General features: G+C 37.7%; 1 pseudogene; it reads left to right on the top strand.

Moving 5' to 3' along the window:
* Positions 1-18259: 18259 nt before the first annotated feature.
* Positions 18260-21826, top strand: LOC109673964 (heterogeneous nuclear ribonucleoprotein A3-like; annotated as a pseudogene).
* Positions 21827-22832: the final 1006 nt, after the last annotated feature.

The raw sequence follows: 22832 nt of genomic DNA, 5'->3' as shown, positions 1-22832 counted from the left end.
AAATTGAAAGTAGTGACTTTTTGTTTTTCTACATCAAGTATCTCTGCTATCAAGGTTAATTGCATCTATTTTATCTGTAAGGTGGAAATGCTAGATAACTATGTGTTCCTGTGCATCTCTGTGCTCTGAGATAACTTGGCATGTTGGTAGTTGGAAGTCAGCTATGAAGAGCAGTTATGCTACAGAAATCAGCAGATACTATAAATCCAGGGCGTCTTTTATTGTTTGGTTGATTGTCTAGACTCAAAGTAATGAAGACAATGTTAATTAGACTAAGTTAAGTGTATGTCATGTTGCATTGTGAATAGTGCAAAAATCGAGGAAATACTTTTAACATTATCCAATTCAGCAAAACCTCATTTGCATCACTGATGAGTGAGGAAAGTTCCACCATATGTTTTCATTGTTTCACTCTTTTTCTCATTAATATAAAGACATACTGGTCACCATTCATTTTAGAACTACACTCACTTATCAGTTTTTAGCCATTGGCTTACTGTGTGGCAAAACACCGTGAAGTCATTTCTGAGAATTGATTGTCTATATGGAATTTACACTGAAGAGTACTATATAGTTTACTGCTATTTGCAGATGCTATACATCCTTTTATATCACTGAGAGTTAAAGTAAACATGTATTTTAAAGGTAGCTAGCTATTGAATAGTTACCAGCAACCAAGGCCAGAACACATGTGGCCTTTATGGACCAAAGTAAGGATTCTGAATCTTTATTCCAAGTGTAAGTGGAAGCTATTGGTGAACTCTGAGCAGAGGAAGGACATGGCCAATTATTGGGTTTATGAGAATCATTCTGGATACATACAGAAAATTGACTGAAGGAAGTCTGAGGGAAGCAGACAGGACACTAAAGTGGCTCTTATGACTTGAGCTGGAGCAATGGGACTTGGGGTGGAGAGGAGCAGAGGAATGGTGAGAGGTGGCTGTTTTCAAGATATAGTTTGAAAATATGTCACAGGCTTTCCTGAGAGGTTAGATGTAGGGTTTTGGAGGAAGAGAGAGGTCAAAATATCTCAGGAGGGTTTTAAAAATGTTCGTTAATTAAAAAAAATAGTAGACATTTTTGTAGTGCCATGTAATTTGATACATGTATAACATTGGGTAATATTTAAATCATGTTAGACGTATCTACTCATTTCTCATTTCTTTATGATGAACATAAAATCCTCTCAGCTTTCTCAAACATTCAATATATTATAAATCACCTATAGTCACCCTATAGTGCAAAAGAACACCAGAACCTCTTGCTCAATGTGTTAGCTTTCCATCACTGTGGCAAAACACCTGATAAAATCAACACGAAGGAGGAAATATTTATTTTGACTCAGTCCATGGTGACTTGGCTCTGCTTTTCTGTGTTGTGGTGGGGCAGAGCATCATGGTGGAGAACATGTGCTGGAGCAACACTATTTAGCTCATGGTGGTTGTGAAGCAGAGCGAGAGAGAGGAGGGGGAAAGACAGGCCAATGTCCCAATATACTCCTCCAAGGAATGCCCCTAAGGACTTACTTTCTCCAACTAGATCCCAACTTCTAATATTTCTACCACCTCCTAACAGCACCATCAGCTGAAGACTAAGCCTTTAGCACATGACCACAGGGGGGACATTTAAAATCCAAACCACAACATTCCTATCTAACTATAACTTAGTACCCAGGGCTCAACCTTTCCTCATCTTTCCTTTCCTCCTTCTCTCCCAACCTCTAGTAGCCACCACCATTGTGGCTCAACTCCTATTAGATCAACTTTTTGATCCCACCGATGAGTGAGACCATGTGGTACTTGTCTTTCTTTGCCTGGCTTATTTCATTTAATGTGATGTTTTCCAGTTCATCTATGCTGTCATACATGTCAGGATTTTCTTCTTTTCATAACCAAATAGTTTTCCATGGAGTACATGCACCATGTTTTCTTTATCGATCATACGCTTACATGTTTATTACATCACTGTTTGCAAAAGCCAAAAAAAAAAAAAAAAAGGAAACAACCTATGTGTTCATCACCTGAGGGCTTTTGATGAGAGCAACTATAAGGATGGAGGTGCCTATTCCAGAGAATGGGGGACAAGGAGAGGAGATGTTTTGGTGGGGAAAATGAAGAATGTTTTGATTTTGGATGCATGGCATTTCTGATGCTTCAGATCCATCCACGGGGCAGGTGAAACAAGTAAATAGGCAGGCTAGACTGGAGTTGCAGGAGAACTAGACTGGAAATAAATGAACATGTGTTCAAAAGTGCAAAGAGGTACTTAAAGTCACAAATGAAATGAGATCACCAGGGTCAGGGGTGGTGGCACACACCGATAATCCAAGCTACTCGGGAGGTTGAGATGGAGGACCATGATCTGAGCCCAGCCTGGGCAAATACGAGCCAGATATGGTGGTGGTGCTTGCCTAGAATACTGTCTAAGGGTGGAAGGGTTGTAGTCTGGGGTTGGCCTGGGCAAAAAAGCGGGAGACCCCATCTACAGCTGAACTAAATCAACAAGGACTGGGGGCTGTGGCTTAAGTGACTGAGCAGCCCTGATTTTAATTCCAAGTATTGCCAAAAAGAAAAGGAAATAAAAAGGGAAAAAATCAAGATACGACAGTAAGAAAGCAGAACGAGTGCCAAGGTGGATCCCTGGAGCACTTAACTCCTATATGCTACAAACACAAAGGGGACACAAAAAAGAACCAAGAAGGCATGATAGTCTTCATTCCCTTATGTAAATTGCCACTGGTGTCTACTTTTTCCAACTATTCCCGAGGAAGTAATAAATCATTTTAATTCCAATTGTTTTATGATAAGTTTTAATATCAGGTAGAATACAGCCCTGTCATTAGTTTTCATAATTTTCTTAGCTAGTCTTCTGTGTTTATTTGTCTAGACAAACTTTTAGACAGTGACATTTGTGTTAAAAACCATTTGATGACTAACTTTTAAGTCACTTATGATTTCATTGGTACTTTAATGATAGTAAGTTTTATGTCCTAAGCAAATGTTACTTATTCAAATATACTTTTATGTGCCTAAGTTTTAATGTCTTCTTTATAAAGACCTTAAATAACTTTTGATAAGTTTATTCCTACATATCTATTTTTTCCTCTATAAATTGAATGTATTCTCTCAGTTATTTTTCTAGCCTGTTGTTGCTAGTATGTAACAAGGTTATTCACTTCTGTATCCCCACATTTTTATCCACCAACTTATTGAATGCTTTTCATTATGAAGAATTTTTGGTTCATTTGAGCTTACCAGAATGATCACCATGACAATCATTCAAGTAATAATAATGTTAGATATTATTTTCAATTATTTATGTCTTTTTTTCAGAGTTCAGATGACTAACTGAGCTAAAAGCACATTTCCTTATATTTCTTTAATGGTGAAAATTGTTATTTCACAGTTAACTATGCAATTAGCTAATTTTATTGAGATTACTGGTTCTTAAACTTTGGTGTTTATAAGAATTGCTTGTATTTTTGTTGCAAATACAGAATATAGGAATTCATTTCCAGAATTTAGCAGTCTAGGGTGAAGCTTACCTTTCAACATTTTTGGCATGCAATGTTATCCATCCCATGATATTTAGGGCACTCTGCCCAAGAAATACCCTCATTATATTAAAATAACATTCTTCTATGCTCAATTGAATTTTATCAAATACATTTTTATCCCCCATCAAATGTGATTTTTTTCCTTTTGTACAATACTATGATAGATTCTAATCTTCAAATAAGTTCAATTAGATTATTAAGCTAGTCCTTTTAGTTGAACTTAAAATACTTTGTCATCTTTATTCAAAAGGAAGCTTGGTTTATAGTTTGTAGATTACTTGGGACAGGATTTTTTTTTCAAAAGCAGACTTTTCTAGATTTTCAGAAATCTTTCATCTATACATCTGTGGTTTCTTATAAAACTGTATATGAAATGATGTAAATACATAACAAAATTTTATGCAACATGGAGGTTTTCTTAAACTTTGAAATTCCTTTGCTTATAAAACTCTGTGGGCTTGATTTTGTTATTGAAAGGAACCAATTCAGTTTTTCCATGTGCCCTGTGTTATTTATTTAGTTAGATTTTCCTCAATTTCGAGTCAGTTTTGGTGATTTACATTTTTCTAGAAAATCATTATTTTAATTTCTGCCCTTTGAAAATGAGTACAGAATGTTACACAGGACTTTTTTTTCTTTTGGTGGGATTGGGGTTTGAAATCAGGGCTTTGAGCTTGCAAAGCAGGCATTCTCCACTTGAGCCAAAACCTCAGTCCATTTTACTCTGGTTATTTTGGAAATGAGGATCTCACAGACCATTTGCCCTACCTGCCCTTGAACCCTGATCCTCCCAATATTAATTTCCTAAGTAGCTAGGATTATAGGTGTGAGCCACAGGCACCCAGATACATAGAAATTTTTAAAAGTCAGGTTATGCATATTTCTCATTCTTTAAGTATTTGTTGATTAACTATTTTATTTATTGGATTATAATAAGCTTTGGGTTTATTTTTATTATTTCTACAAATTTTGCTTCATAATTTACTAGTTTCTGTTTTGCTTCAGTAAGTCTTTAGTTTTTCATCTTATATTTATTAAGGATTTCGCTTTTTAATTCTTTAGTTAAAAGTGGGAGGTTTAATTATTTTCATTCATGTTTAATGCTGAAAGCATTTGAGATTCATTAGATTTTCTTTGAGATTAGTTTTGGACTCATCTAATATGTATTAACCTGGAGTCTTATTATTATTGTTGCTTTCCAAGTCATATGCAAACAAAAGTTTTATTTTTTCTTTGCTCTAAGAATTATTTAGGGGAGTGAATATTAAAATCATTTGTAGAGGTTGGGACATTTTAATCTAAATTGTGAAATTAAATTTTACTGTACCCAGTGTGACATGTGCAATTTCTATCCAGTTCTTTTTTGTGGAACTGTATATGATACATGATCAGAATTATTGAACTGTGGCATGACTATAGAAGACAACTCTGTAATCTTTGCTGGTGGAGTACAGATTTCAAACTGTAGAAAGTACAAATATGCATAAGTGCATATGTATAAATATGTATGCAATTAATAGACCCTTGTATTGAATTCATTCACAACACCAATACCCTTCATGATGTTTATTTGATATGTCCAGTATTCATAGAGCTATGTTCAAGTTTCCACCACTATTGTGCATTTTAAAATTTATTCTTCTGTAAATTTATAATAGTTTTTCTTTAATATTTATTATATTTTATATTATATTAAATATATATCATATACAACATATTATATATAATATATTATATTAAGTATATATTTTATACAATATATTATTATATATAATATTTATATATAAATTATTAAATATAATATATTATTACTTTTGGTGGAACTGGGATTTGAACTCAGGGCCTCATGCTTGCTAGGCAGACACTAGCTCTTGAAGCACACTTCTACCCTTTTTTCTTTAGTTATTTTTTGAATAGGGCTCCTATTTATGCTTAGGCTGACATAGACCATGATATTCCTATTTGTGCTTCCCATGTAGCTGCAGTGACAGGCACATGCCACCATATCCAGCTTTTTATTGGTTGAGATGCAGTCTCCTAAGCTTTTTTACCTGGGCTGGCTTCAAACCACTGTCCTTCTGCTATCCACCTCTTGAATAGCTAGAATTACAGATGTGAAGCACTGTTCCCAGCCTGCTTTACATATGTTAGTGCAGCATTTTTCAGAATACAAAGGTTGGTAACTCATACTATCCTTTCAGTGTAAATTATCAGTTTATCAATGTAACATTCCTGTCTCTCACCATATTATTCATTTTTAAATTTAATCATGAATATTAAATCATCCCTCTTAATATTTTAAAGTGCTGTTTTGGCCTCAATTTCTATTTTTTAGCTATTAATATTGTAATACATTTTAAGATTTATATTTGCTTATGTATCTTTGCTCATTTTTCTGCTTTTCAACTTTTAAAAAACTTGTTAGCAGGTACTATTTGTACAGAGGGATACATTGTGATATTTGCATATATGCTTACAACATGTCTTAGTCAGATTTACCACTCCCCCACACATTGTTCTCCCACTTCCTCCCTTCTTAGAACAATTTCAACAGGGTTCAGTCTTCTACTTTCATATATGGATACAAAATACATCCACCATATTTACCCTCATTCCCCCTTTCCTTGTGCCCACTCACCTTCTACTGGTACCCACCCCCAGAAAAGACCTATTTTACCCTCCTGTACTTCATTTTTAAAGTGTATGCTGATAGTGCAGGGGGTTTCCCCTTGGTACTTCAGGTCTGTATATACGGTGCTTTAATTAAATTAACTCCCCTGTTATTACTCATTCTTTATCACCATACACCCCTAATATTCAACAATCCACAGTACAGTGCATTATGTCCTATTCACATATACAAGGGTGAATATTTTTCACTCAACGTTTTCTTTCCTTCTCCTGTCTCCATAGTCCCATCAGACACTCACTAATACAATTTTGTTCTCTCTCTTTTACTATATATACATAATTGTGTGTGTGTGTATGTCATATTTGTATCTATCTATCTATCTGTCATCTATCTATCTAATGTATAGGTCTAGCTTCTACATACATATGAGGGAAACTACACAACCTTTGACTTTTTGAGTCTGGCTTACTTAGCTTAATATGAAGTTCTCCAGTTCCATTCACTTATCTGTAAACAACATAACTTCATTCTTTATGGGTGAATAAAACTCCGTTGTGTATATACACCACAGTTTCTTAATCCATTCATCAGTCGTGGGGCATCTGGGACACTTCCAAAGCTTGGCTATTGTGAATAGTGCTGCAATAAAATGAGTGTGTAAGTGCCTCTATCATATCCTGGAGCACATTCCTTCAGATGTATGCCTAGGAGCAGTTTTCTTGGATCATATGGTAATTCTATTTTTTAGTTTTTTGAGGGACCTCCATATTGCTTTCCATAGCAGTTTCACTAATTTACATTTCCACCAACAGTATAGAAGTGTTCCTTTCCCCCACATCCTTGCCAGCATGAGCTGTTATCTCTGTTATTGATGATAGCCTTTTTTGACTAGGATGGGGTGGAGTCTCAATGTAGTTTTGATTTGCATTTCCTTTATGGTAAAAATTTGAGCATTTCTTCATATATTTATTGGCCATTTGTACTTCTTTTGAGACTTGTCTGTTCAGTTCATTCGCCCATTTATTCAGTGGGTTGTTCCACTTATTTTTAAAATTAATGTGTATTAATTGTACAAAAGGGTTTCATTGGTATATTTCTGTGCGTACATATAGTGTTTAACTCCTGTACTACTCTTTCTTATCCCAAAGCTCCTTTAAAAAGCAATTATTAAAGGTTTTCACACATGCATACAAAGTACTTCAATCGTGTTCTCCACCAAATCACCCTCTCCTTTTCCCTCTCCTCTTACTGATTCTTCCTCAAATAGTCTCCCCTTGTACATTTAGTTTTTATAGGTTGAAGTTCTGCACATGAGAGTGAAAATGCAATATTTGTCTTTCTCAGTCTGGCTTATTTTTCTTAACATGATGATTTCCAGTTCCAACTATTTTCCTGCAAATGACATAATTTGATTCTTTTTGGTTAAATAATACTCCATTGTGTCTACATACCAGAGTTTCACTATCCATTGATGGGTACTTAGGGTAATTCCATCATTTGGCTATTATGAACAGTGCTGCTATATACCTGGGTGTGCAGATGTCTCTGTTGTATGCTGACTTACATTCTCCCAAGAAAGGTACAGCAAGATCACATGGTAGTTGTATTTTTAGTTTCTTGAGGAAGTTCCCGACTGATTTCATAGTGGTTGCACTCATTTATATCACCAACAATGGTATATAAAGGTTCCTTTTCGCTTCATTCCTCTCCAGGATTGTTTTCTTGATAGCCATATTGACTAGGGTGAAGTGGAATCACAATGTCATTTTGATTTGCATTTCCTTTATGGATATCTTTGTTTGAACATTTGTTCACATATTTATTGCCATTTGTACTTCTTCTTTTGAGAGCAGTCTGTTCAATTTATTTGCCTATTTATTAATTGCATTGTTTGTTCCTTTAGGTTTAATTTTGGGGATCTTTATATATTCTGGATATTAATCCTTTATCTGATGAGTAGTTGTCAAAAATTTCTCTCCCATTCTGGAGGCTGTCCTTTGATTCTGGTAATTGTTTCCTTATCTATGCAGAAGCTTTTTAATTTGATGGAATCCCATTTGTGAATTCTTGCTCTTCTTTCTTGAGCAATTAGAAGAGCTGTCTTTTTTTCCCCTAGTGTATGTGTTTGGTTCCTTTGTCAAATATTAGGTGGATGTAGTTGTGTGAGCTTGTTTCCACTGGTCTGTGTGTCTGTTTTTGTGCCAGTACCATGATGGTTTTGTTACTATGTAGTAACAATCTGTAGTATAATTTGAAGTCAGCTCTTGTGGTATACCCAGCGCAGTTCCTTTTGCTCCTGATTGCATAGACTATTCAGAGTATTTTGTGCTTCCAAATAAATTTTCTATTTCTGTGCAGAATGACATTGAAATTTTGATGGGGACTGGATTGAGTCTGTAGACTGCCTCTTTAATAATTTGTGTTAATTTGTGTTTGGAAAAATAGATATCCATATGTAGAAGACTGAAACTAGATATTTCACCCTGTACAAAAGTCAATTCAAAATGGATCAAATATCTTTATGCTAGGGCTGAAACTTTAAAACTTCTCAAGGAAAACATAGGGAAAAATACTTGAAAATAGGGGCATACATACTGACTTCCTGAATACAGTTCTAATTGGCTGTTTATTTTCATTTTACTAATTTAAAAGAAAGTCATCTCCTCTATCTCTGCTACCAACTACTTACCTCATCATCTTCGGCCTCAATTAACACAGAGGCTTATTGGCTTATCTTCCTGCTTCTAGGGGTGCTCATCTCCAGCTTGAAAGCCTGGAGAGTGCAGAGCTCTCCACAGGACCCCCATGCTCCAGACTCTCCATGACTTCCCTCTACTTGCTCACAGTGCTCTAACTCCTCAGCAGGCTTCACAACCTGATATGCCCTTGCCCAAGTTCTCCTGCAATTCCCACCTCAGGGACACTCTATTATTACTTTTCTCATTACTCTGGCAAAATACCTAACAACCTAAGGGAGGGAGGATTTATTGTGGATCATGGTTTCAGAGGTGTTGGTTCATGATGGTAAGGAATGCATGATCAGGTACAGCAGTTTACATAATGGCTGCCAGGGAGCAGAGAAAAGGGGATAGAGGAAGGCATGGAAAGGACTCCCTAAGGATTTGTCCCCAGTGACTTGCTTCCTCCAACTAGACCCCACCTCACTACCCTTCGCCACTTCTCAATATATCATCAATCCATCAAGGAATTAATCCATTGATTAGCTCAGAACCCTCAGGATCTAATTATCTTTGGAAACGCCTTCACAGACACCACCTGAAGTGTGCCTTACTAATATCCTAAGTTGGCTTTTTTCTTTTTCTTTCTTTCTTTTTTCTTCCTTCCTTCCTTTCTTTCTCTTTCTTTTCTCTTTCTGTTTTTCATGTCTTTCTTTTTCTCTCTTTCTCTTTCTTTTCTCTCTCTCTTTTCCCATGTTTCTTTCTTTCTTTCTTTCTCTCTTGCTCTCTCTCTGTGTCTCTCTCTCTTTCCTTCCTTCCTTCCTTTTGGCGCTGGGGTTTGAACTCAGGGCCTTTCACGTGCCAGGCAGGTGTTTTACCACTTAAGTCACTCCCCAGCCATTTTATGTGGAAATCTTTTGTGTTGGATGTCTCCTGTCACTAATATGCAATATTTTCATTATAAAATTCTTTTGGGCAATGCTGGGGTTTGAAGTCAGGGCCTTTGTGTGTGCTAGGCAAGCTCTCTATCACTTGAGTCACACCCCCAGCCTTTTTTGCATTGATTGTTTTTCAGATAGGGTCTTGGAGTTTTGTCCAGGGCTGGCCTAGATCAGGATCCAGCTATTTACACTTCCTGCATAGCATGGATGACAGGTACCACCATCACTGCCTGACTTACTGGTTGAGATGGGGATTTCACTAACTTTTTTGTCTAGGCTGGCCTCAAACCACAATCCTCCTGATCTCTGCCTCTGGTGTAGCTGAGATTACAGGAGTGAAACAACACCTTGGATTCTCCTTGTTCTTTCTTAATCCAATCAAGTTAATAACCAGATAAACCACCACAGACCCTCTCCAAAATTCAAATTAATATTTTGAAACCAAGTCTGGCTTCATCTTTCTAGAAGTCATTCCATCCTCTTCCCATTTTAAATAGGTTGCTCTCCTTTTTTGTATGCCCCCATATGTCCTGCTTTCATCACTATCACTGTTCTGGCCACATACTGCTGTAATTTCCCATTGATGTCTTATCTCTCACTATAGACTGCTAGTTCCCAAGTGATGAAATAGTATTATATTCAACTTCATCTTAAATGTTTGTTGAGTGATTTCAGAATAGGATGTTGTGCCTGAAATTGAAACTGGATTGGCTTCACACATTACTGTGTTTCATCTTTTCTTCCTCCAAGCCTGTTAGCTGGCTTCTTCACTGTGAATTAGCCAGACCAGGTGAAGTAATTGGAGGGCCCAGAGTGCACACGATCTGCTAAATTCTATAGAACTAGAAAGTGGAAAAGGGGGGATTAAACTCTGGGCAGTAAGGATGCTTAAATCCAAGGGCAGTTTATTCAAAGCTGGGTCCCACCCCTGAGCCAGTTGATGTTAAAAGTTTAGTCTGAGGTCTTAGTGTGCAGGGGCAGAGAGCACCATCTGCTGCCTGCCTCCCCCACCTCTGTTCAGTAAGAGCCCTGACAGATTCTGGCAGGGAGAAAGAAACTCCTCCATGTGCACTCACTGGAGGAGGTGGGCAGAGGTGATGGGGCCTCCACTGTAATGAGCAGTGGGCTGAGCTGAGCACTGGGAGGGTTAAAGGTGATTTCCCAGATGGTTCCACTGAAAATTCCAATTCACCCACTTAATTCAGGTAGCTCGACAGGCCAAGTCAGACTGGAGCAATTACAGCCCATGGGTGTCCCTTAGGATGGTTTAACAATGCAACTCAGCAAAGATTACTCCAGAAGCTCCTTATTATGCCACCTCCAAGCCTCAAGGAGGGATAGGCTTTGTTCCAGGGTAATAGTTTGCACCCTCTATCTCTAAACCGGAAACATTTGTTGGCTCTTGTTTAAAATAATAATGATGACAATCACAATAATAATGATGCTTTTGATGAATTAGAATAGAATAACTTTACCAGAAGCTATAATTGGTTTTAATATGGTGTTGAGTTTTGATTCTATTTGGCAGCTACTTTTAAGTTACTAAAGATGCTCAGACGATTAACTTTTGGGAAGATTGGAGGGAGGGCTGTTGAATTAATGACTTGCCATATAATAAGAACTCACATTTGAATAGCACTTTGCTGTGATATGTATTAACTTTTTTTCATCCTCAGAACATACAACAAAAGTAGACTGTAAAGTATTGCAAGACTTAGATTAAAATATCTGGGCCAAGGGACACAGTGATAACACTCATAGGTTTCTGGACATTTGTTTAGGTTTGAGCCTAGCTCTGCCATTTTATATCCGTGATTTGGGACAAGTTACTCAACTACATAGGGTCATTATTTCATCCTCTACAAAATGAGGATAACAGAATTACAACTGAGCTTGAATGAGACAATGCCTAACTTGCAAATAAATACTCAATGAATAATATGACAAAGTAAGCATCCCTAATCCAAAAAGCTGAAATTTAAAATACTTTAAAATACAGAACTTTAAAGTTTTGGATTTGGGAGAATTTTGGATTTTAAATTTTTTAATTAGAGATCTTCAACCAGTAAAGTCTATCCAAACATTTCCAAATCAAAAAAAGCCCCCAAAACAACAACAAAAAGCCACCTCCCAAAATCTGAAACACTTCTGGTACCAAGCATTTTGGATAAGGGACGTAGGGATGTTCAACCATCCCTACATGCCAGGTCATGTAATAGTAAGCGGTGAAACTGACATTTGAACCTGGAGTTTTGATTCTAAGGAGAGACAGAGAAAGAGACACCAAAATGTGTGTAATCTCTCAGGGTCTGTGATTGAGGCCTGCCTGGGATGCAGTGGATATATTGAGTATGTTGAAACCAAGTCACTGAATTGTAGCTATTGGCTCAGGCACAAGTATCAAAGCCAGAACTGGATTTTGAGGGATGAATGGGTGTTTGGTAGTTATAAGGGATGAGGAATAAGAATGGTAGGTATGGGTGGAAGAGGCTTTCTTGGCAGCAGTGGTGATGTGGTATAAGGTGTGCTGGGCATACAGGATAGGGGTGTCTGGGGGCATAGAGGGAGGGAAAGTCATGGAGGGTGTGAGGCCAGAGGCCTAGGGAGACCACAGCATGAAGATTCTCCTATGTCTTTTTGCATTTGGCTCCATAGAGAATGGAGAAACATCAAATGCATTTTAATAGAGTAGTGCCATTATCAAATTAATGTTTCATCGGGTTTTAAAATGAAGGAATGTGAAAGATGCATCACAGGGTGGGTAGACCAAGCTAGAAAAAAGATCAAGAGGATCAATTCCAAGCAGAGTATGCTGGGCCTCAGAGCTGAGACCACCATTTCCTGCTCTGGGATGCAGCCTCACAGGGAAGGATGGGAATGAAGGGTAAAGAGGCTGGAAGGCATCAGACTTTGAATCAAGGGCTGGGATTTTAGGAGATCATAAATGGGAGAATCATAAAACCCAGGGTGGGACCACAGAATGTGCAGTGGAGTGTGAGGGAACCATGTTGCAATCATTGAGAAGAACAAGGGAATTTGAGACTACAGGTATCATTGACAGGCACCTTGAAATCACAGGGCAATAATGAACATGAAGTGAAAATTCAGGATGGAAGCCAGGCCCCTTTCTTTTAATATTTTAATGACAGTCAGGTCATTAGACAACAAAAGATGAAATTAAAAGTCTTTAATTCCATCTCTGGATCCAAAGTGTATTGTGAGGTGGGGAATGAGATGAGCTCCTTCCCCTTGAACAAACCTCCAGGAAGAGATAAGATATATATCTGTATATTTATCTATGTATCTATCTCTATCTCTATCTATCTATCTATGGCAGTTACTGGGGTTTGAACTGAAGGCCTCATGCTTGCTAGGCAGGCACTGTACCACTTGAACTATGCTCCAAGCCCCAGAGAACCTATATTTTTATAAGAAACTAGAGGTAAATGTAGAGACATAGATTTTAGTTGAAGCAGAAAATGAGTAGAATGACTATAAAGAGGTTAAGACTAGGCTATTTTCATAGTAAATTTCGGGTTCTGGAGGACTCCCTAGAAGAGCTAAAGGGAAGCCAGTCGTTAGAGCAGAAAAAGAAAGATATTCCTTCCCTTCTTTATTTTTTTGTCATGGCCCTTGACCTACTTTAAACTGTTGCATTTGACCAGTGTCACCCTCCTTTTTGAAACACTTTCTTACTGTTGTCTTCCTAATGCTACTCTCTCCTGGTTTATTGTCTGTCTCTCAGGCCGAGTCTCATTTATTTTTTATTCACTAGGTATTTATTGAAAAACTGCTTTGTGCTTCCTGGCCTCTTCTCCACTCTGCTCATCAAAAATGAGGACTCTTCAATTCTTTTCACATTCATTGCACTGGCTCTCTTGGATACTGCAAATGTTCTCATGGATTCAAGTCCCACTATATATATGAATTGCACACCAACTCAGACCTCTCACTGAGCCCCAGATTCCATGTCATGCCTTCTCACCTACATGCACTTGAACCTCAGGTGCCAGGTAAACTACAGGGTTCTAGAATTCTCCACACTGCCCATCAAGGCTGCTTTTCCTAAGGTGTTCTCTCTCTTCATGCATAGTTCACACTAAAGCATGAGAAAGATACAAATTCCAAGAGGTCAGAGATTTTATACCTTGTTCACTGGTACACCCACAGTACCGAGAATGTGACAGGTGCTCAATAAATGTTTGTTTAATGATGAAGGAATGAATTGATCCTTGGCATGCTTTTCCATCACTGCTCACATCCAATCACAAGTTCTCTTGGCTCTGCCTTGAAAGCTATGTCTCCTTCTTGAGCCACCTGTCCTTACATAATTCAGATTGCATGGTTCTCCTCCTACAGTGCTCACCTTTCTGGACACCCACCAAACATCTCTGTTGTATCTGCACTCCACAATGTTATCAGGTTTTTTTTTTTTAAATAGCACTTGCTTCTCAAAAACCTCTGAGACTGTAGAGCACCTGAAAGTAAGTACTATATTGTCTGCCAAATGCAAAATTGTTTTCTCCTTAATAATCTCTCTCATCCAACTTTGGCTTTCTTTTGTTAGACTTTATTGGCATTCCTCACAGAAGATTCTGCAGAATTGAAAGTTCACTCTGGAAATGAAGTTTCCCTGATTTGATGAACCTAGAAAGATGAAATGCTTGATCTTTATCTTGAGAAATCACACTGCATATAAAACTATCAAAGGAGCCAGCAATTCCTAAAGTAAAAATTAAAAATGCTTAGCTTTGTTTAATTCAGCATTTGCCCTGGTTTTTTAAAAACAGAAATTCTTTTTCTAGATAATGTCAATGAACAGCCAACAGAATTAACACTCTGTGAAAAAATACTTAAGAAATGGAGAACTATACTGTTTGAAAGTGGGTCTTGCCTTTATCAAAATACATTAGATATTTTTAGAAATCACACTTTGGCAGAAGAAAGTCATAAACATAAACCCAACTACCAGATGCAAGATGAGGTTGGCAGGCCGAACAAAGCTGTTGATTCTGGATGACAGCTGCACACCTTAGCTCCTACTAGTGATTGTTGACCGAGAGGCACAGCATGCTCTAAAGTTTAAGGAAATGTGATGGGAGAGGAATTTGAACTTTAAAAAAGAATTGCACCCATTCACATACTTGTTTGGAAAGAGAAACACTGCATCGTTTTTTGAGCTCAGTGGTGGATATCTGCCTGAAAAATTCAACAAATTATTACACACTTAGTGAGAAAGCAAGTACATTAAAATGAAGATTAGAGCATGCCCCTAACATGCCAAAAGCACACACTGTGGCCCTTAGCCTTTGGTTTCCCGTTTCCAGAGGACTCAGCGGTGCTGAAGTCTGTCACTATGAATCTGTGACTGGGTGGATGGCCATACTACCCTAAATGCACCTGATCTCATCTGAATCTGTGACTGGACCATCACAGCCCCTGGCAACTGTGCTGGCTCAGCTATCTTGTCATAGCTCTCTGTCCCCAAGATGTTGCTGATTGTCCAGGGCTGGAAGTGAGAGTAGCAAATGAAGCTTTCCTGTTAGATGCTAATGGAGTGACAGTTTCAGGGTCTCACATGAGACCTTTCCACATTCTCGTTCCATATAGTCAGCAGTTCAACTATGTGTTCGATTTACACCCAAACTGATGCTTTTATTTTCCAAGCTGCGGAGAAGATACTTTGAGAAGGGCCATTCTAAATTTCTCAATTTGCATAATTTATTACAGTGTTTTTAAACCTAATGTCTTTGGATCCTTGGTTCCAAGTGATGTAAGGCTGGGTGTCTAAGAATTATTTCTGAATTTCAAAAGGCCAAATGATTCATCATACATCGGCAGGTAAAGAAGTCACATGTGGGTCCCCTATCAAGACTGCCCTAAGTTCACGCTTGACCTTTGATATCCCCATTACTAATAAATAGCAATGAAAAACTATACAACAAAGGCCCCCAACAGATGCAAAGACAAGAGAAAAATCTCTGTGGATCTCATATGAAACAGTCGGTGAAATGAGCAAACTGAAGGCACATGCCTCCGTCTCTGTCTGCTGCAATGTAGGGACAGTGAGTGCTAGTGGGAGCTAAATCACTGATCTCATATAAGTGGAGTGCAGAATAGTGTCACCAGAGGCTAGGAAGAGCAAGGAGAGGGAGGATCGACAGACATTTGATAATGGGTACCAAAATGTACCCATTATTAAAATGTAGTTAGAGAGAAGGAAAAAGTCCTCGTGTTCTATAGCACAGCAGGGTGACTATACTTTACAGCAATTTATGACATTTCTCAAAAGAGTTAGGAGGGAGGGTTTTGAATGTTCCCAGCACAAAGAAATGACAAATGTTTGAGGTGGTAGATATACTAATCATCCTGACTTGATTTTGCACATTGTATACATGTGTTGAAATATCACATTGTATCCCATCAATAGGTAAAATTTTTTTTAAAAAGGAAAGAAAGGATAGAAAGTGAGTACAGCTACAAGTAAGTAACCTATTGCATAATGGAGCTAAGGAGCTCTATGCAAGATGAGAGCCCAGAAAAAGCTCTGAGGAAAGACATCCTAGCTAATTAAAAAAAAAAAAAAAAAACAAAGAAAAAACTGCCAGGAATACACTGGAGTGGTGGCTTCGCCAACTTGTGAATCTGAGGGGCATACTCACTCATCCTGTGGCCAGAAGGGGATCAAGCCATCCGTCAGTCCTGTGGCCTGATTTCTTCCAAAATGGACATAAATCTGGGGTAATGTCCTCTGAGGTGTCAATATAAGACCAGCATTTCTGAATTGTCCCTGCTCCTGAAGCCTGCCATAAAACTGCCAGACAGGCTGCAAAAAACTGAAGCTAGATCCATGTATATCACCCTATACCAATATTAACTCAAAATGGACCAAGGATCTTAATATCAGACCCCAAACTCTAAAGTTGATACAGGAAAGAGTAGGAAATACTCTGGAGTTAGTAGGTATAGGTAAGAACTTTCTCAATGAAACCCCAGCAGCACAGCAACTAAGAGATAGCATAGATAAATGGGACCTCATAAAGCTAAAAAGCTTCTGTTCAGCAAAAGAAATGGTCTCTAAACTGAAGAGAACACCCACAGAGTGGGAGAAAATATTTGCCAGCTACACATAGACAAAGGACTGATAACCAGAATATATAGGGAACTTAAAAAACTAAATTCTCCCAAAATTAATGAACCAATAAAGAAATGGGCAAGTGAACTAAACAGAACTTTCTCAAAAGAAGAAATGCAAATGGCCAAAAAACACATGAAAAAATGCTCACCATCTCTAGCAATAAAGGAAATGCAAATTAAAACCATGCTAAGATTCCACCTCACCCCTGTTAGAATAGCCATCATCAGCAACACCACCAACAACAGGTGTTGGTGAGGATGCGGGGAAAAAGGAACCCTCTTACACTATTGGTGGGAATGTAAACTAGTGCAACCACTCTGGAAAAAAATTTGGAGGCTACTTAAAAAGCTAGGCATTGATCTACCATTTGATCCAGCAATACCACTCTTGGGGATATACCCAAAGACTGTGACACAGGTTACTCCAGAGGCACCTGCACACCCATGTTTATTGCAGCTCTATTCACAATAGCCAAGTTATGGAAACAGCCAAGATGCCCCACCACTGACGAATGGATTAAGAAAATGTGGTATCTATACACAATGGAATTTTATGCAGCCATGAAGAAGAACGAAATGTTACAATTCGCTGGTAAATGGATGGAATTGGAGAACATCATTCTGAGTGAGGTTAGCCTGGCCCAAAAGACCAAAAATTGTATGTTCTCCCTCATATGTGGACATTAGATCAAGGGCAAACACAACAATGGGATTGGACTATGAGCACATGATAAAAGCCAGAGCACACAAGGGAGGGGTGAGGATAGGTAAGACACCTAAAAAATTAGCTAGTATTTGTTGCCCTTAACGCAGAGAAACTAAAGCAGATACCTTAAAAGCAACTGAGGCCAGTAGGAAAAGGGGACCAGGAACTAGAGAAAAGGGTAGATCAAAAAGAATTAACCTAGAAGGTAACACACACGCACAGGAAATTAATGTGAGTCAACTCCCTGTATAGCTATCCTTATCTCAACCAGCAAAAACCCTTGTTCCTTCCTATTATGGCTTATACTCTCTCTACAACAAAATTAGAAATAAGGGCAAAATAGTTTCTGCTGGGTATTGAGGGGGTGGGGGGAGAGGGAGGGGGTGGAGTGGGTGGGGGCAGGGGGGAGAAATGAACCAAGCCTTGTATGCACATATGAATAATAAAATAATAATAAATAATAAATAAAGTAAAAAAAAAAGAAACCTAAAACTTAAAAAAAATAAATAATGTCTATTAAAATAATAAATTACAGAACAAAGTTAGTAAAATGAAATAGGAACAGATGCATACAGAAAAAATCAATTATGAATAGTAGGAAAAGAAACAATAGTTCTTAAGATAAAAAACCTCATGGATGACAGCAATACTGAACTGGATATATTTGAGGAAAAATAGAATGAATTAGGAAATAGCACTGATAAATTACCCAGAATCCAGAAAAGGGAGTATGAGATACAAAATAGAAAAAGGGAAGCTAGAAAACATAAAGAATGGCTTAGAACCACCTAACAAACATCTTGTAGAAATTTCAAGAAAAATGGAAGTCATAGTGGAGAAACAGTTGTTAAAGAGAAAATTGCCAATGTGGAATTTGGGTTGGAAGAATTGAGTCTGGTCTCAAAATGGAGAGATATGACCCAAAGGAACCAGAAAAGCTGAGAAATAAGTTGTTTATTGGTGGACTGAACTTTGAAACCACATGTGATAGTTTGAGAGCACCTTTTGAGAAATGCGGCACAGTCATAGAGAGTATGATAATGAGAGACCCCCAAACAAAATGTCCCAGGGGTGTAAGCTCTGTGACTTACTGTTGTGTTGCAGACATGGATGAAGCAATGTATGCTTGATAACACAAGGCTGATGGTCATGTAGTTGAACCCAAGAGAGCTGTTTCTAGGGCAGATTCTGTAAAGCCCTACACTCACCTGACATTGAAGAAAATTTTTGTTGTTGGCTTTAAAGAAGATACAGAAGAATATAATTTGAGAGACTACCTTGAAAGTGATAGCAAGATTGAAACCATGGAAGCTATGGAAGACAGGAAGAATAGAATAAAAGAGAACTTTTGATGATCAAGATACAGTTGACAACATTGTTCAGAAATAACTCACTAATCATAGTCACAAGTATGAAGTGAAATAGGCCCTTTCTTCTGCTTTTTTTCAGAGATTGACATCCTTTTGCCTTGCATACGTTAATAATACAAGGGGGTTTCGTTGTGACAATTCCACATATGCATACAGTGCACTTTGAACAAGTCCACCCCGCTATCATATTTCCTTAACTCCTCTTTCTCCTTCTTCCTTTCTTTTTCAAACAGTATTCAGTGGCTTTCACTATGTTATTGTCATATATGTGTGTGTGCAAGTGTGTGTGGGGGTACTTCAATCTTCACCCTCAAGACTCTCTCTTTCACCTTTTGCCTTCCCTCTTCTGCTGGTCCCCTGACAACTCTCCCTTATATTCATATCCCATCACCATTGTCATCACAATCATCACCATAATTTTAGGTCTAGATTCCATATATGAGTGAAAGCATGCAATACTTGCTTTTTTTGAGCTTGGCTTTCCTTGCTTAACATGATGACCTCTTCAGTTCTGTCCATTTTCCTGCAAACAACATAATGACCCTTTTCTTAAAGTCTGAATAATAGTCTATATTGCATATATACCATATTTTCTTTATCCATTCATTGTTGGTCACTTAGGCTGATTCCACAGCTTGCCTATTGTGAGTAGTGCTGTAATAAACATGAATGTTCAGGCATCTCTCTTATTTGTTGATTTGTACTCCTTTGGATATAGGACCTAGTGTGGCATGGCATGGATTTTAATGAACCTCCACTTTGATTTCTACAGTGGTTGCACTACTCTTAATTGTCACCAACAGTGAATGAGAGTTTATTTTTTCCCACATCCTCACCAGCATTTACTGTTACTTATTTTCTTAATGATTGCCATTCTGACTGGAGTGAGATAGACTCTCAGGAAAGTAATGATTTGCATTTCCTTTATGACTATGAGTATTGAATATTTCTTCATGTATTTATTAGCCACTTGTACTTCCTCTGAGAACTATCTGTTCCATTCATTTGCTCATGTATCAATTGGATTGATTATTTTTTGGAGTTTAATTTTTGAGCTTTTTATATATTATGGATATTAATCATCTATCCATTGAATAGCTGGTAAGGATTTTCTGTCATGTGGACTATCTCTTCATTCTGGTAAGTGTTTCCTTTGATGTGCAGAAGCCTTTTAATATACGCAATCTCATTTGCTAATTCTTGCTCTTAGGTCCTGGGCAATGGGAGTTCTATTCAGAAAGTAATTGCCTATGTCTGTATCTTTCAGTGTTTTTCCTACAGTCGTTTCAAATCTTACATTAAGATCTTTGATCCATTTTGAATGGATTTTTGTATAGGATGAGAGACAGAGGTCGGGTGTCAAGTCTTCTGCATGTAGATAACCAGTTTTCCCAGCACCATTTGTTGAACCCAGACTGTCTTTTTTTTCCCAATGCATATTTTTGGTTCCTTTGTCAAAAATCAGTTGGCCATAGCAGTGTGGGTTTATTTCTGGGTCTTCTATCTATTCCATTGGTGTACCTGTCTGTTTTTGTGCCAGTACCATGCTGCTTTTGTTAATACGACTTTGTAGTATAGTTTAAAGTCTGGTATTGTGATATCTCCAGCATTGCTCTTTTTCTCAGGATTACTTTTGCTATTTGGTGTCTTTTATGTTTTCATATGAATTTTAGAATTGATTGTTCTATTACTTTTGCTATTTGGTGTCTTTTATGTTTTCATATGAATTTTAGAATTGATTGTTCTATTGTCATTCATTTTAGAATGACATTGGGATTTTTTTGGGAATTGCATTGAATCTGTAGATTTCTTTCAATGGTACAGCCATTTTCACAATATTAATTGTGCCAGTTCACTAACATGGGAGTTCTTTCCATCTGCTGGTGTCTTCTTCAACTTCTTCAATGTTTTCTAGTTTTCATTGTAGAGATATTTCACCTTCTTAGTTAAGTTTATTCCTCAGTATTTTATTTTTTGAGGCTATTAGGAATTAAAATTATTTTCCTGACTTCTTCCTCAGCCTGTTCACTGTTGGTATATAGAAAAACTGCTGATTTTTGTATGTTAACTTTGTATCCTGCTACATTGCTCAAAGTGTTTATAAGATCTAGCAGGTTTTTTGGTATAATTTTAGAGTCTTTAAGTATAGGATATATCATCTTAAAATATGGATATTTGACTTCTTCCTTTCCTATTAAATCCATTCAATTTCTTTCTTTTGTCTTATTGCTCTAAGAATTCAGTACTGTATTGAATAAGAAGCTTATTCCTGACTTGAGCAGAAATGATTTCAGTTTTTCCCTGTTTAGTATGATGTCAGCTATAGCCAAAAAGATCCTTTCTAAATAAGAGATACAGTCCGATGGGTCACAAAGAGGTCAGAGAGATAGATCTGGTAACTTTATGGGTTGTAGAGGTAACTTTGACGGTGGTGAAAACTTGGGTGGAAGAGGAGGCTTTGGTGATGGATGTAGTGGTAGCAGAGGTAATTATGGGGCAGGTGAGGATGGATACAATGGATTTGGAGGTGGCATCTATGGCTGTGGTCTTGGCTGTAGTAGCAGAGGAGGCTATGATGGTGATGGACCAGGATATGGACCCCAATACAGCAGATATTATGGTGGTAGAGGAAGATATGAAGCTTGCAATGAAGGAGGAAATTTTAGCAGCAGTAACTGTGGTGATGGTGGGAACCTTCTAGAGGCTCTGAGAAAGCCCACTCCTTGTCTATCTTCTGCTTCTGGGGTCTGCAGGCTCTTCTTGGTGATCCTTGGCTTGTAGCTGCAGCACTTTAATCTCTGCCTTGGTCTTTACTTCACCTTCTTCTCTAAGTATCTGTTTCTGTTTCTCTTTTGTCTAATTTCCCTCTGCCTTACACTTACAAGAACACAATTGTTATTGTATTTAGAGCCCAGGGTGATCTTGCCTTGAGATCCTTATTTATATCAGAGACCCATCATTTGAATAAGGTAATATTCACTGATTCTGGGAACTGGGATGCTCACATATCTTTTGGGGGACCATCATTCAGCCCACATTGCTCACATTTTTTTTACTTCTCAACATGAGGCAATCCTCATTCTTTCATGCAGATACAGCTATCCAGCTGGTGTTAGTCCTTCAACCTGAGGAATTTCCTTTCACATTTCTTATAGTGCAGGGCTGCTGGTGATGAATTCTTTCAGCTTTTGTCCATCTGAAAGCATCTTTATTTAGACTTTGGATTTAGAAGATATTTTCTCTAGGTATATAATTCTACATTGACAGGTTTTGCTTTTGGTACTTTTAGGGCATTGCTCTACTGTCACCTGGCTTACATCATTTAAACTAGAAGTCAGCCATTATTCTCTTCTCTCTTATCTCTATATATTCTCTCTCTCTCTCTCTTTCTCTCTCTCTCTACTAGAGCTCAAACTAGAGTGCTAAAAAAGTGTTTACCACTTGATCTATGCCCCCCATTACCATACTCTCTTTTTCCCTTTGGCTGTTTAAAAAATTATTCTCTTTATCACTGGCTTGAAGCCATTTTATTACAAATTTGCCTTTGTCTTAAGTAAAGAAGGATTTCTTGTGCTTAGGCTTCAATAAACACATAGGTCTGTGAATCTAGACAATTTTGGAAAAAAAGAAGATGGAAAATCTGTCAGGTATTAAGGCTTTTTGACAACATGGTGTGTTTTTTGTTTAGGAATATGCAAATAACTGCTTTTTGTCCTCTTGACCTACCTTGTACAGAAAGACTGATGTATTAAAGTTTCCTACAGGTAGTGTGCTTATTTTATCTATCTTTCCTGGAATTTCTTATTGCTTTT

Source organism: Castor canadensis, chromosome 17 (assembly GCF_047511655.1).
Source record: "Castor canadensis chromosome 17, mCasCan1.hap1v2, whole genome shotgun sequence".
Taxonomy (NCBI): Eukaryota; Metazoa; Chordata; class Mammalia; order Rodentia; family Castoridae; genus Castor; species Castor canadensis.
Note: the sequence above shows the minus strand (reverse complement) of the source record. Positions and strands in the feature narration are given on the sequence as shown.